Raw genomic sequence first — 14,914 nt, 5'->3', positions numbered from 1 at the left:
TTTATACATATGTTATATTTAAAGAATTAGGCTGGATTCACACGAGCATGTTCAGAACGTATTTCGGCCACAAGTCCCGGACCGAACACACTGCAGGGAGCCGGGCTCCTAGCATCATAGATATGTACGACGCTAGGAGTCCCTGCCTCTCCGTGGAACTACTGTCCCGTACTGAAAACATGATTACAGTACGGGACAGTTGTCCGGCAGCGAGGCAGGGACTCCTAGCATCGTACATAACTATGATGCTAGGAGCCCGCCTCCCTGTAGTGTGTTCAGTCCGGGACTTGCGGCCGAAATACGTTCCGTCCTTTACGGACCGAACATGCTCGTGTGAATCCAGCCTTACTACATGATCTCTGACTACATATTTTCTGACTACTGCCGCTCTAGTCCTACATCCTCCAGTCAGAAGACAGAAAATATTGAAATGAAAGGAGCTAAAAATTTATGTTCTTTTATCTCTATTATGGGCCTTTTTATTTGTTTTTGTGCAAAAGACCTGGCCCTTCTTCAGTCAAGGCCCTTTTACGTGGACAACGATTGGGTAAACGAGCATTCATACAAACAATGATCAGGGCAGTGATCAGCCGATGAACGGGCAAAAGCTCGTTCATCAGCTGATCGCATCTTTTATGCTGCCAAAAAAATGGTCCCTAGTCGGCAGCCCATCTTCCTGTGTAAACAGGGAGATGTAATGCCAAAATGATGCAAATGCATGGGGACGAGCGATCATAGTAATGATGGTTTGTCCGAATAGTAAACGATCACTGCTCCCTTTTAAGGGAGCAAACAAACACCTATCGACAATCTGTATTGTGAATTCGGGCTCGTTTTGAAGGTGGTAAACACAGGCGATAATTGCCCGTGTGAAAACACTATTACTCAAAGTTGCCTTCCCAGAACCTGACAGAAACAACAGAATATCCATCTAGGGGGATAACCACTTTTATAATAATTTTTTTTTTAAAGTAATATAAAAACCTTTACAGAGTACTTGCCATTTTAATGAAAACACAAAAGAATTTCTGTCAAAATGAATAGTAGAATTACATTTTGAAACTGCCCAAAAATCACAAATACTTTTGCATCAAATTTACACAAGGTTGCACGCTAAATCTGGCCATGCATGTAAGATAGCTGAACGCGTGAAAGCGACAGCCACTGTGCTCGGCTTACTCAACCTGCTCTGTTCTTTAACCGTCACCAGCCGTTCCTGACCACTTCATTCACCAACATCTAGTCATATTCCCCATATTGCCACTGTAATGAAGCAGTAGTGTGAAAGTCACGGTGACCTGCCTACCGCAGGGATTTTAGCTACTAGCACAATTCTACTGAGAAAAAATGTCAGGATTAAATATATTTATTCAGGCCTGACTTTATATCTAAAGTCACATCAGTATCTAGATACTATACAGGCACTGGACCATGAGCATAAGGCTAGATTCACACGAATGTGTCAGTTTTGCGCGCGTAAAAAATGCAGCGTTTTTCTTGCGTTGCAGTTCCGTGGGGCATCCGTGTACGGCGTGCGTCTGTCATCCGTATGTTATGCGGTTTTTACGTCATCAAAATAACCTGAAGGTGTTGTTTTCCCCTCATCATTTCTTTAGCAACTAGTGCGTGAAAAACACGGACAACACACAGATGTCGTCCGTGTGCTGTCTGTTTTTTCACGCACCCATTGACTTCAATGGGCTGCGTGGCACGCAAAAACGCAACAAATTAGGACATGCAGTGAGTTTCACGCAACAGACACATACTGCGTGAAAAAAAACCGCGTCAGAATAGCCCCATTGAATGTCATAAGTCCGTGTGGTGTCCATAAAAAAAAACGGACAGCACACGGACGTGAAATACGCTTGTCTGAAACAGGCCTAAGGCTAGATTCACATGAACGTCACGCGCATAAATCTGTTCGTGTGCATTGCGTTATTGCATCCGTGTGCTATCCGTGGTTTTCACGCACCCATTGACTTCATTGGGCGCGTGGGTGCGTGAAAACGCACCAATATAGGACATGCAGTAAATGTGTCATGCAACTAACACATGCTGCGTGAAACCTCATGCCTGTGTGAACAGCCCCATTGAAACCAATGAGTCAGTGTGCTGTGAGGGATTTCCACGCACAGCACACGGACGAGTCTTACGCTCGTCTAAATAAGGCCTAACTACCAGGATCCCCGGCATAGCAGCTACTATGGTGCCCAGCTGCTGAGAGGGCCCATCTCCGCTGTCGAAGGAGTCTCAGAAGTAAGTTAAGTGCAGTATATATCGTGTAGCAGTACTGTATATAGTGGAATACAGAGAACCGCAAATACAAAGAAGTGAAGAAAAGACCCAAGGGGCCCCACTGCCACCTACCACTGACCATGATAATCCAAGGTTCCCTATTGGGCACCATGATAACGATTCACCCTTTCACTTCTTGTATCTGCTTTATCTTGTCTTTTGTTCACTTCCATAATCTTTGGTGAAACATTTCATTTCCCAACATTTCCTGCGCTGAGCTCGCTGCAGACGTTGCCTAGGCTTGCATAATAACAGTGCGCCACTGCGAGAGGCCATCACTTCATTAGGCAGCGCCATCCTACAGTATTATTAATCCAGCGTGACAGCAAGTCTGCATGGAACTCTTGGCATCTTTTGTTACGTGAGCCTGTTATTTGCCCTGTGTGATGGGATAGAATAAGCAGCATCTCATTGTAAGTGTATCTTGTCACTAGGCTCAGCTTGTGCAACTTCATTATTGCTTCTGCAGACTTCAGGAAACACGTTTCATCATTTCGCAGAGCCGTGTGCTACAATTAACTCATTGTTGTCTTTTGATGTCCCCATAGATAACCAATTCTTCCAAATTGGCAATGATATTTTATCTATTTTGAGATAAGTAGAAAGTAGGATTTTCTCATAACAATTTGCTCTAAAAAAACTAAAACCCCCGAATAAAACAACACCAGCTTGCCATATACTTTTGAAAACATGCTTCGTTCTCCCACCACCGCTACCTAATCCTGCACCAATCCTCTGCAAAACAATGACGTGTTATCAATAGGGAGAATGCATCCACGGAGCGCGGCGGCCAATCACAGGCTTCTGGAGTCATGTGCCCTCCATAATGACATCACTGGTTGCTGTGTTCTTGTGATATGTTGTCCCTATTATCATGTCGGGAAAAAAAATCCAACATAAAAAATGCATGTAAGGCCAGGATCACATTCACGCAGTTTTGATGCAGTTTTCACCAAACACAGAAGTGTAGACAAAAGAAAAAAGGAGATACATGAGTTTTTTCTTTATTCCTCTCAGGTCCGTTCAGGTCCTTAGGCTATGTTCAAACGGGGTATTTTGCAGGAGGAATATCTGCCTCAAAATTCAGTTTGGAAGTTTGAGGCAGATATTCCTCTCCCTGCACGCCGATTTTCGCGCCGTTTTTCGCGCCGTTTTTCGCCCGCAGCCATTGAGTCCCGCGGGCATAAAACAGCGCGAAATACGCTTTCTCTGCCTCCCATTGAAGTCAATGGGAGGTCAGAGGCGGAAGCGCCCGAAGATAGGGCATGTCGCTTCTTTTTCCTGCGAGGCAGTTTTACTGCTCGCGGGAAAAAGACGCCGACGCCTCCCATTGAAATCAATGGGAGGCGTTCTCGGGCCGTTTTTGCCGAGTTTCGCAACGCGGTTTTCGCGTAAAAAAACTTGGCAAAATACCCCGTGTGAACATAGCCTTAGAGTCACGGTCAAGCCAGGACTTGCAGTCGTAATAACATGCACACATAATTTCTCCACCTCGTTCACATAGTGCAGTTTGGTAACTGAAAAGGACAGCTTGAATCTGATTGGTTGCTATTGTCAACTTTTCCTCAGCACTGAATTTCCCTACAATTTTGTTTTATGTTTTTTAAAAAAATGCGCCATAAACCTAAAACGCAACTATCAAAAGCAGTCGTCCACTTAGTAAAAATCACAATTGAAAAAACAAAACTAATAAATATGGTCACTAAAATGCCATGTGTGAACCTGACCTTATTTTTTCTTTCTGTTTAGGATCTTTGTGGTTTAAGCCTGAAAAAGAAAAACCCATCGAAAACTGCACTGAATTGTATTGTGCGAACAAGGCTTTACATGTTTTTACAGGCGATTTTCTATGGAAACCTTTCCAGCAACTATATCTTTTTATTTTAGATGAGCCCCCACAACCACACCACTATAGTCCGTGCTGCCCTATATGCAGTGGCGGATTATCATATGGGCGATTCGGGCGGCCGCCCGGGGCCCGAGGCTCCCAGGGGGCCCATGGCAGCCCGAACCGCACATCATCTTGCAAAGTTACTTATTCAGCGCGCTAGCGCTGCTAACTAACGAAGATGAGGGGAGGAGCAGGGAATTGGCCGGGAAAGGGGTAGGACACGCCTCCCTGACAAGTGCGGGCCGCCGCCATTGAGTAACAGAACAGCGAGGGACGGCTGTTCTGTTACTCCGAATCTGCAAGACGGTCGGTCACCGGCGCTGAGGTCAGTACAGCAGGCTTATCCTCCTTCCCAACTGGTTCCCGACCGCTGGCTGTATTTTTACGGCCAGCGGTCAGGGACGGGTCCTTAAAACCCGAGCCATAGACTTTCTACGGCTCGGGTTTTAACTTGCTGCCCGCGCGATCGGGTCTCCGGCTGTCAGTGACTGCCGGGGACCCTGAGGAAAAGACAGAAGCAGCTTTCGCTGCTTCTGTCTTCTCCGATGTCTTCTTACACAGCGTTCAATGAACGCTGTGTATAGGAATAGAGACAGCAGCAGCGGCGCTGTCTCTATTCCTCCCGGTGATCATGTGACTGTTCACATGATCGCCGGGTGCCGTTAGTGGCAGGCTGCTGCTGGGTCTAACTAGACCCAGCACAGCCCTATTAGTGACAATCGTCACTATGAGAGGGCTGATTTCCCCTGTAACTGGGGCTGCTGTGCAGCTCCAGTTACAGTGGAAAAACATGGTGTAAAAGAAAGAAAAAATATATATAAAGTTCCCCAAAGGTCTTTTTTGACCTTTGAGGAACAGACCACAGTAATAAAAAAATAGGAAAGTAAAGTGCAAAAAAAATGAAATAATAAATACACATAAAATACCCACCCCAATAAAAACCGTCCCCCGCCAATCATTGTTGTAACGCTAGCGCTGACCCAATTACCCTAATATAGACATGTAATATATTAACATTTACGGTAAACAATGACGATTACAAATAAAAGGTCTATTTTAGGGTAAAACTATGTTATTACCAAAAAAAATAGCTGAAACGTAAAAAAGCTTATTTTTTTACTATTATTTTCAAACTTTATGAATAAAAATTCTAAAATAGCAAAAAAGGTGTGTATAAAAACGATAAAAAAATAAACCTGCATTGTCTACGGAAAAAACGTCGCAAAAATCACGTCGTTTTTATTTCTTTTTTATAAAAATGTGTGTTTGGTGCAACTTTGTAATTACGTTTTATTAAAAAATATTTTCACTTTTTGAGATACAGCTGCTTTGTATCCTGTATCCGTCAGGTCAGCAGGACTGACGGGATCAGTGAAACGGGCCCTGCGCTAAATTATAATCTTCGATGTGATAGATTTGAGGTGGATCCTGCGTGTCACTGATCCTGTCAGTCCTGCTGACCTGACGGATACAGGATACAAAGCAGCTGTATCTCAAAAAGTGAAAATATTTTTTAATAAAACGTAATTACAAAGTTGCACCAAACACACATTTTTATAAAAAATAAATAAAAACGACGTGATTTTTGCGACGTTTTTTCCGTAGACAATGCAGGGTTCGTTTTTTATCGTTTTTATACACACCTTTTTTGCTATTTTACAATTTTTATTCATAAAGTTTATCTATATGGGGCTGTGTGTAACGCTCTCTACGAGGGGGATGTGTGATATATAGAGTGGGCTGTGTATGGCGATATCTATGGGGGTGTGTAATATCTACAGGGGCTGTGTGTGGCACTATGTACAGGGGGCTGTGTGTATGTGGTGTTTTACAGTGTGTGGTATTATTATATTCAGGCACGCAGTGTTTGGTGCTATTATATTTAGGGGCACAGTATGTGGCACCATGATAACTTTATTTTCGTTTATAGGTGTGGAAATGTTGGAAAAGTGAGGAGACGTCTGAGTGGCAAATTCTGCAGAAATGAGTCATGGCCAGGAGAAGTCGTCATGAGCGCTGGACCGGATGGAGAAGAAAAGAGGAAAAAAACTACTAGAATCTGAGACGTCGTCACCTGTGAGTCACTAGATTTATAGAGAATCTGTCACCTCTCCTGACATGTTTATTATAGGAATCCTTGTATTTCACAAAAAGTCTTTCTGCAGTCCAGGACTGATAGACAATTCCCCTTGTCAGGAGGTTGTGTCCCTGCACAGTGTGATCCTGTCAGTATGTAGGGACACCGCGCTGTGACAAGGGGAATCGTAACACTGTTAATGCTTGCCCAAAAAAGTAGTGTAAAAAATAGTTACGGCGCGGCAGGGCGGCGGTGAGGAAGGGGGGCCCAAGTTTGGGTAACAGCCCAGGGCCCATGGTCTACTTAATCCGCCACTGCCTATATGTTAATGTAGTATATTAAGTCCCATACAGGGTGCATAATATGTAACCATGGGGCCCTATATGAAAAATTGGAATTGGGCCCCATTCCACTAAGATCACATTCAGCAGCGAGTTTAGTACATGAAAAGTTTGTGGTTTGTCTCACCACATGTCTTCCCCTAATGCACAGACATAATGTACAAAGTGATTTCCCTATACAGGGCTAATGCTCACAGTGATATCATACTACAGAATATCACAAGGATAATGCATATAGTGATGTCACAGCATAGAGAAAATTCACACAATAATGTGATGATAAAGGCATAATTAATTCAATGACGTTACAGAACAGGAAACGTGCACATTTATGTCACAGTACAGGAATCATTTACACAGTGATGTCGCAGCGTAGAGATAATTCATTCATTGTTGTCATAGTACAGAGATAATGCACACGATGATAACATGCACACGATGATAATATGGGTGTTACGACCAGTAGGTTTGTGGACCCACTGGGCTATTCCACCGGTTTGGCTTAGGGCCACCTCTAAAGACGTAATCTCAGTAGCCTCCCCTGTCTTCACAATTTAACTCTATACACGGATCTGGTTTTCACTGCATGAAGGCTACCAGGTCGCTACCTCTTGAGCTGGTCCCGGCAGAGTAGCTGCTGGCCAAACAGATAAGAAACAGGCACTGGCGTAGCTATAGGGGTCGCAGCGGTCGCAATTGCGACTGGGCCCCGAAGCCAGGGGGGCCCACAGCCCCCCGCACCACATCAATAAAAAGTTACTATAGTAACTCGGGCCGCGGGCCCCTGTTACTATAGTAACAGACTGTACTTACCTTCCTGGTTCCGGATCGCAGCAGAGGTCCTGACGTCAAGTGCTATGCGCAGCGCATGACGTCACAGCGCTATGTGCCGCGCACAACATCGAGAGGACAGAACTTCCGCCGCGGCTGAAGAGGAAGGTAAGATTACTAGCCCTGACTGGCGGGGTCCGACTCCCGAGACCCGCCAATCAGCTGTTTTGAAGGGGCCGCAGCACTCGTACGAGAGCTGCATCCCCTTCATTCCGGTCACACTGTGAATCGGTGTCGGCGATTCACAGTGTGAGCGAGTAGTGAAATGAAGGGGAAGTAGCTCTCGTACGAGTGCTGCGGCCCATTCAAAACAGCTCATTGGCGGGTCCCGGGAGTCGGACCCCGACACATTAGCTATTGATGGCCTATCCTTAGGATAGGCCATCAATGTTTAGGGACTGCACAACCCCTTTAAGCCTACGATGTAGCAGGCTTAGAGTGCCCATGAGACAGGATCACAGATTGTGTGATGCTGTCTGCTGGGCCCCGTATCTAAGCCAATCACATGGTAGGCTTAGATACATGGCCCATGTGTGATCCTGTATGATGGGCCCTGTATATAAGCCTACCACACGGTAGGTTTAGATACAGGGCCCCAGCAGACAGTAATCTTATACTGTATAAGATTACTGTCTGCTGGACCCTGTATCTAAGCCTACCTTGTGGTAGGCTTAGATACAGGGTCCCACAGACAGTATCACACATGGGCCCTGTATTTAAGCCTAACACATGTGTTACTAATAGTTTTTTTTGTGTGTTTTCTTACAGGGTCGGACTACGTCGATGACGTTTTTTTTTTGTTTTTTTTTATCAATAAAATGGTTAATGAGGGCTGTGTGTTTTTTTTTATTTCAATAAAATATTTTTTCTATGTCTTTGTGTTTTTTTTTAAACTATATTACTACCGCCTTAGTAATGGCCGCCGGCTGATTGACAGCATCCATTGCTAAGGCGGGGCTTAGTGTTAGCCGCTGCAGAGGCTAACACTAACCCCCTTTATTACCCCGGTACCCACCGCCACCAGGGGTGCTGGGAAGAGCCGGGTACCATCCAGTTCTTGACCATCTGTAGTGATGGTCGGCCACTGGGGTGGCCGCAGGCTGGTATTATCAGGAGGGGAAAGGCCAAAAACAGTGGCCTTTCCCACCCTGGTGATGCTAGGCTGCTGCTGCTTTATTGTATCTGGCTGGTTATGAAAAATGAGGGGGACCCCACGTCATTTAAAAAAATAAAAAATAATTGGAAAGAACGATGTCGGGTCCCCCCAATTTTCATAACCAGCCAGATGCAGCACAGCAGCAGGCAGCATTACCAGTGTGGTAGGTGCCACTGTTTTGGCCTTCCCCAGCCTAATACTACCAGCCTGCGGCCACCCCGGTGCCTGCCCGTCACTGCAGATGGTCGGGTACTGGTTCGTACCCGGCTCTTCCCAGCACCCCTGGTGGCAGTGGGTACGGGGGTAATAATGGGGGTTAGTGTTGGCCTCTGCACCTGCTAACATTAAGCCCCACCTTAGTAATGGAGGTTGTCAATCAGCCAGCGGCCACTACTAAGGCGGTGATAATAAAGTTTAAACAGAAGCACATAGAATTTTTTTTTTTATTGAAACAGAAAAACACAACCCTCGTTAACCATTTTATTGAGAATAAAAAAACTATGTCATTGAAGTCCTCGTATCCGAAGTCCAACAACCGAACCTGTAAAAATACACAAACACATAAAAATAATCCGTAACACATAAAGAAGCAAAATTATTATTCTTACCTTTCCTGGGTCCAGCGCTGGAGCCGCAATGTCAGCGAGCTGAGTCCTGTATCTAATCCGATCATGTGTGATACTGTCTGCTGGGCCCTATATCTAATACAATCATGTGTGATACTGTCTGCTGAGCCACTGTATCTAATCCTATCATGTGTGATACTGCCTTCTGAGCCACTGTATCTAATCCTATCATGTGTGATACTGTCTGCTGGGCCACTGTATCTAATCCTATCATGTGTGATACTGTCTGCTGAGCCACTGTATCTAATCCTATCATGTGTGATACTGTCAGCTGAGTCCTGTATCTAATCTGATCATGTGTGATACTGTCTGCTGGGCCCTATATCTAATCCAATCATGTGTGATACTGTCTTCTGAGCCACTGTATCTAATCCTATCATGTGTGATACTGTCTGCTGAGCCACTGTATCTAATCCTATCATGTGTGATACTGTCTGCTGAGTACTGTATCTAATCCAATCATGTGTGATACTGTCTGCTGGGCCCTATATCTAATCCAATCATGTGTGATACTGTCTGCTGATCCACTGTATCTAATCCTATCATGTGTGATACTGTCTGCTGAGCCAATGTATCTAATCCTATCATGTGTGATACTGTCTGCTGGGCCTTATATCTAATCCTATCATGTGTGATGCTGTCTGCTGAGCCAATGTATCTAATCCTATCCATAGTTTATAGGGTCGTAGTGCTATAAATATGCTGTCTCCTATACACACATACATTTTTTTTGGCGGACACATATGTATTGGGGCTATTTCTCCTGACATTTTAAGTCCTTAGTGACGCCCCCGGCTGCTAGTGCTGCATTGTTGCGTCATTTAGGAGACCCAGCGATGCAGCTGAAAGCTGCGGACCGTCGGCCATGAGAAGTTTGCGGGGGGGGGGGGGGGCCCAATAAGAACTTTTGCATCGGGGCCCATGAACCTTTAGCTACGCCCCTGACTGGCAGATAGTACCTTGAAGGATAGAAGCTGGCAGCCGATTATTGGTCACAGGTGGATAGTGGTTAGCTGAACACAGGCAGATAGCAGGTTGCTGGACACGGACAGGTAGTGGGTAGCTGTACACAGGCAGGTAGTGGGTAGCTGTACACAGGCAGATAGCTGGACACAGACGACAGGTAGCTGGACACAGACGAGTAGCTGGACACAGGCGAGAAGCCAGGGGCGTAACTAGGAAAGACTTGGCCCCATAGCAAACTTTTGACTGGGGCCCCCCCTCCCCTGGGTGTCACACAACCCCCCCTTGTAGATAGTGCCTTTTCTACAGCCCCCCCTTTAGATAACGCCACACAACCCCCTCTGTAGATAGCGCCATACAGTCCCCACTGTAGATAACGCCATACAGTCCCCCCTGTAGATAACGCCATACAGCCCCCTCTGTAGATATCTACAAAGGGGGCTGTATGGCGTTATCTACAGGGGGGCTGTATGGTGCTATCTACAGAGGGGGCTGTATGGTGTTATCTACAGGGGGGGCTGTATGGCGTTATCTACAGGGGGGCTGTATGGTGTTATCTACAGGGGGGCTGTACGGTGTTATCTACAGGGGGGCTGTATGGCGCTATCTACAGAGGGGGCTGTATGGCGTTATCTACAGGGGGGCTGTATGGCATTATCTACAGGGGGGCTGTATGGCGTTATCTACAGGGGGGCTGTATGACGCTATCTACAGAGGGGGCTGTATGGTGTTATCTACAGGGGGGCTGTATGGTGTTATCTAAAGGGGGCTGTATGGCGTTATCTACAGGGGGGCTGTATGGTGTTATCTACAGGGGGGCTGTATGGCCTTATCTACAGGGGGGGCTGTATGGCATTCCCTACAGGGGGGCTGTATGGCGTTATCTACAGGGGGGTCTGTATGGCGTTATCTACAGGGGGTCTGTATGGCGTTATCTACAGGGGGTCTGTATGGCGTTCCCTAAAGGGGGGGTCTGTAGGGAACACCATACAGCCCCCCCTGCAGGGAACGCCATACAGCCCCCCCTGTAGGGAACGCTATACAGCCCCCCCTGTAGGGAACGCCATACAGCCCCCCCTGTAGGGAATGCCATACAGGCCCCCCTGTAGGGAACGCCATACAGCTCCCCCTGTAGGTAATGCTATACAGCCCCCCCCCCCCTGTAGGGAATGCCATACAGTGTCCCCAACCCCCCCAAAAAATGCGACCTACAGTGTGAAAAGACAAAAGACATGTATTCTCTATCCACAGGATAGGGGATACATGTGTGATCGCCGGCAGCGATAGGGAGAATGGGGGACCGAAAGTCCCCCGAAGTTCTCCATGACTAACCTCTGACTTCCGGCGTCTGCGCAGCTCAATAAAAAGGAAAGGAGCGCTGGTCACGCATGCGCACAAGCGCGACCGGCGCTCCATTCATTTCTACGGAGCTGCCGACACAGACCCCGGAAGTCCGAGGTTTGTGATGCAGAACTTCAGGGGACTTTCAGTCCCCCGTTCTCCTTATCGCTGCCAGCGATCACTCATGTATCCCCTATCCTGTGGATAGGGGATACATGTCTTTTGTTTAATGGCAGAGAGGGGAGATACCTCCCTGCTCTGCCGTAGTGTTAAGTGGCGTCGCGCTGTAGCAGCCATAGCGGCTGCTAGCGGAGCCTCCGGCCATGGAGGGGGCCCGTACCGGCGGGTGACACAGGCCCCCTCATGCCGCGGGCCCCGTAGCAGCCGCTACGGCTGCTACGGCGGTAGTTACGCCACTGCGAGAAGTAGGTAGCTGTAAACAGACAGGTAGCTGGACACAGGCGAGAAGCAGGTAGCTGTACACAGACAGGTAGCTGTATACTATCAGGTAGCTGTACACAGGCAGGTAGCTGGACATAGACGAGTAGCTGGACACAGGCAGGTAGCTGGAGCAGGCAGGTAGCTGGACGCAGGAAGGTAGTGGATAGCTGGACACACTCGAGTAGCTGGACACAGGCAGATAGCTGGACACAGGCAGGTAGCGGGTAGCTGGACAGGCAAGTAGCTGTACACAGGCAAGTAGCTGTACACAGGCAAGTAGCTGGACACAGGCAAGTAGCTGGACACAGGCAAGTAGCTGGACACAGGCGAGTAGCTGGACACAGGCGAGTAGCTGGACACAGGCGAGTAGCTGGACACAGGCAAGTAGCTGGACACAAGCGAGTAGCTGGACACAGGCAGGTAGCAGGTAGCTGGACACAGGCAGGTAGCTGTACACAGGCAAGTAGTGGGTAGCTGGACACAGGCAGGCAGCGGGTAGCTGTACACTGGCAGGTAGCAGAAAGCTGGACACAGGCAGGTAGCTGAACGCGGGCAGGTAGCTGGACATAAGCAAGTAGCGGGTAGCTGGACACAGGTAGGTAGCTGGACAATGGAAGGTAACTGATAACAGCAGACTGGATACAGACTGGCCACAGATAGTAATAGCGGACTGGATACAGGCTGATAACTGATAGCAATATCAGATTGGATACAGGTGCATACAGGAACCTTCGCTGGATAACACTAGGTTGTTCCAATATTGCTCAGCACCTGGTGGATAGTGAAGGTGCGTTCAATAGTCCTGGGGGGCAACAGGGATTGGTGAAACACTTTAGAATTTTGGACACACTAAGAACATTGCGGACAACACAAGCAGACGCGGGCGGCCTGAGAAGTTACAAGACCTAACGGGGACCACCGGCAGGTGTGGAAACCTGCCACCGGCGTTGCAATGGGAATAATGCATATAAAATGTCATCATGCACACAGTGACATCGCAGCACAAACAAAATGATGCAAGCATAATGCAAACAATGATCTGACAGTACAGGAATAATACATACCGTGATTTCACAGGAATAATGTAAAAAGTGATGCCATAGGAGAGGCATAATGCAAAAAGCTGGGCGATAAAAAGCAACAATAGGGTTCAACAGCAAAACTGAGATTGAACCCTTTAGTTTTTCACACCCCTTCCATCATTCATAGTCATCACTAGTTGCACTTTACCTCTGAGTGGGGATCGGCCCTCTGAATAGTGGTAAATATCTCTCTAATATGAAAGATAAATACATTTTTCAATAGAAAAAGTGCATATCTTTACTAGGCAATGCTGAATACATGGTTTGCAATTGTCTTTACGATGTTCATATATTGGCTCTGTACAAGGATGTATATACCATAGAGGCAGGGGCGTAACTAGGAAAGACTGGGCCCCATAGCAAACTTTTGACTGGGCCCCCCCCCCCCTCCCCCGGGTGTCACACAAGCCCCCCCTTGTAGATAGTGCCTTTTTTACAAACCCCCCTTTTGATAACGCCATACAGCCCCCTTTGTAGATATCTACAGAGGGGGCTGTATGGCGCTATCTACAGAGGGGGCTGTATGGCGTTATCTACGGGGGGCTGTATGGCGTTATCTACGGGGGGACTGTATGGCGTTCCCTACGGGGGGACTATATGGCGTTCCCTATGGGGGGACTGTATGGCGTTCCCTACAGGGGGGACTGTATGGCGTTCTATACAGGGGCGGACTGTATGGTGTTCCCTACAGGGGGGGCTGTATGGCACTATCTACAGGGGGGCTGTATGGCGCTATCTACAGGGGGGCTGTATGGCGCTATCTACAGGGGGGGCTGTATGGCGCTATCTACAGGGGGGCTGTATGGCGCTATCTACAGGGGGACTGTATGGCGCTATCTACAGGGGGGACTGTATGGTGCTATCTACAGAGGGGGACTGTATGGCGTTATCTAGAGGGGGGACTGTATGGCGTTATTTACGGGGGGGGGGGGGGGGGCTGTATGGCGTTCCCTACAGAGGGGGCTGTCTGGCGTTATCTACAGGGGGAACTGTATGGCGTTACCTACAGGGAGTCTGTATGGCGTTCCCTACAGGGGGGGGTCTGTAGGGAACGCCATACAGCGTCCCCCCCTGTAGGGAACACCATACAGCACCCCCCTGTAGGGAACGCCATACAGCCCCCCCTGTAGGGAACGCCATACAGCGTCCCCCCCTGTAGGGAACGCCATACAGCGTCCCCCCTCCCAAAAAAATGCGACCTACAGTGTGATAAAGACTTTACAGACCTAATAAAAGACATGTATCCCCTATCCACAGGACAGGGGATACATGTGTGATCGCCGGCAGCGATAGGGAGAACGGGGGACTGAAAGTCCCCCAAGTTCTCCATGACTAACCTCTGACTTCCGGCGTCTGTGTCGGCAGCTCACTAAAAATGAAAGGAGCGCTGGTCACGCATGCGCACAAGCGTGACCGGCGCTTCATTCATTTCTCCGGAGCTGCCGACACAGACCCCGGAAGTCCGAGGTTTGTGATGGAGAACTTCAGGGGACTTTCAGTCCCCCGTTCTCCTTATCGCTGCCAGCGATCACACATGTATCCCCTATCCTGTGGATAGGGGATACATGTCTTTTGTTTAATGGCAGAGCGGGGAGATACCTCCCTGCTCTGCCGTAGTGTTCAGTGGCGTCCCGCTGTAGCAGCCATAGTGGCTGCTAGCAGAGCCTCCGGCCATGGTGGGGGCCCGTGCCGGCGGGCGACACGGCCCCCTCATGCCTCAGGCCCCGTAGCAGCCGCTACTGCTGCTACGGCGGTAGTTACGCCACTGCATAGAGGTAGGCCATGCGGCTGGCATGCATTCTGTAGAGAGTGGGGGTGCAGATCAGAATGGTTGTATCCCTTATTTTAATAGGTTTTGAAAACTTGTGCA

Source organism: Rhinoderma darwinii, chromosome 6 (assembly GCF_050947455.1).
Source record: "Rhinoderma darwinii isolate aRhiDar2 chromosome 6, aRhiDar2.hap1, whole genome shotgun sequence".
Classification (NCBI taxonomy): Eukaryota; Metazoa; Chordata; class Amphibia; order Anura; family Rhinodermatidae; genus Rhinoderma; species Rhinoderma darwinii.
Note: the sequence above shows the minus strand (reverse complement) of the source record.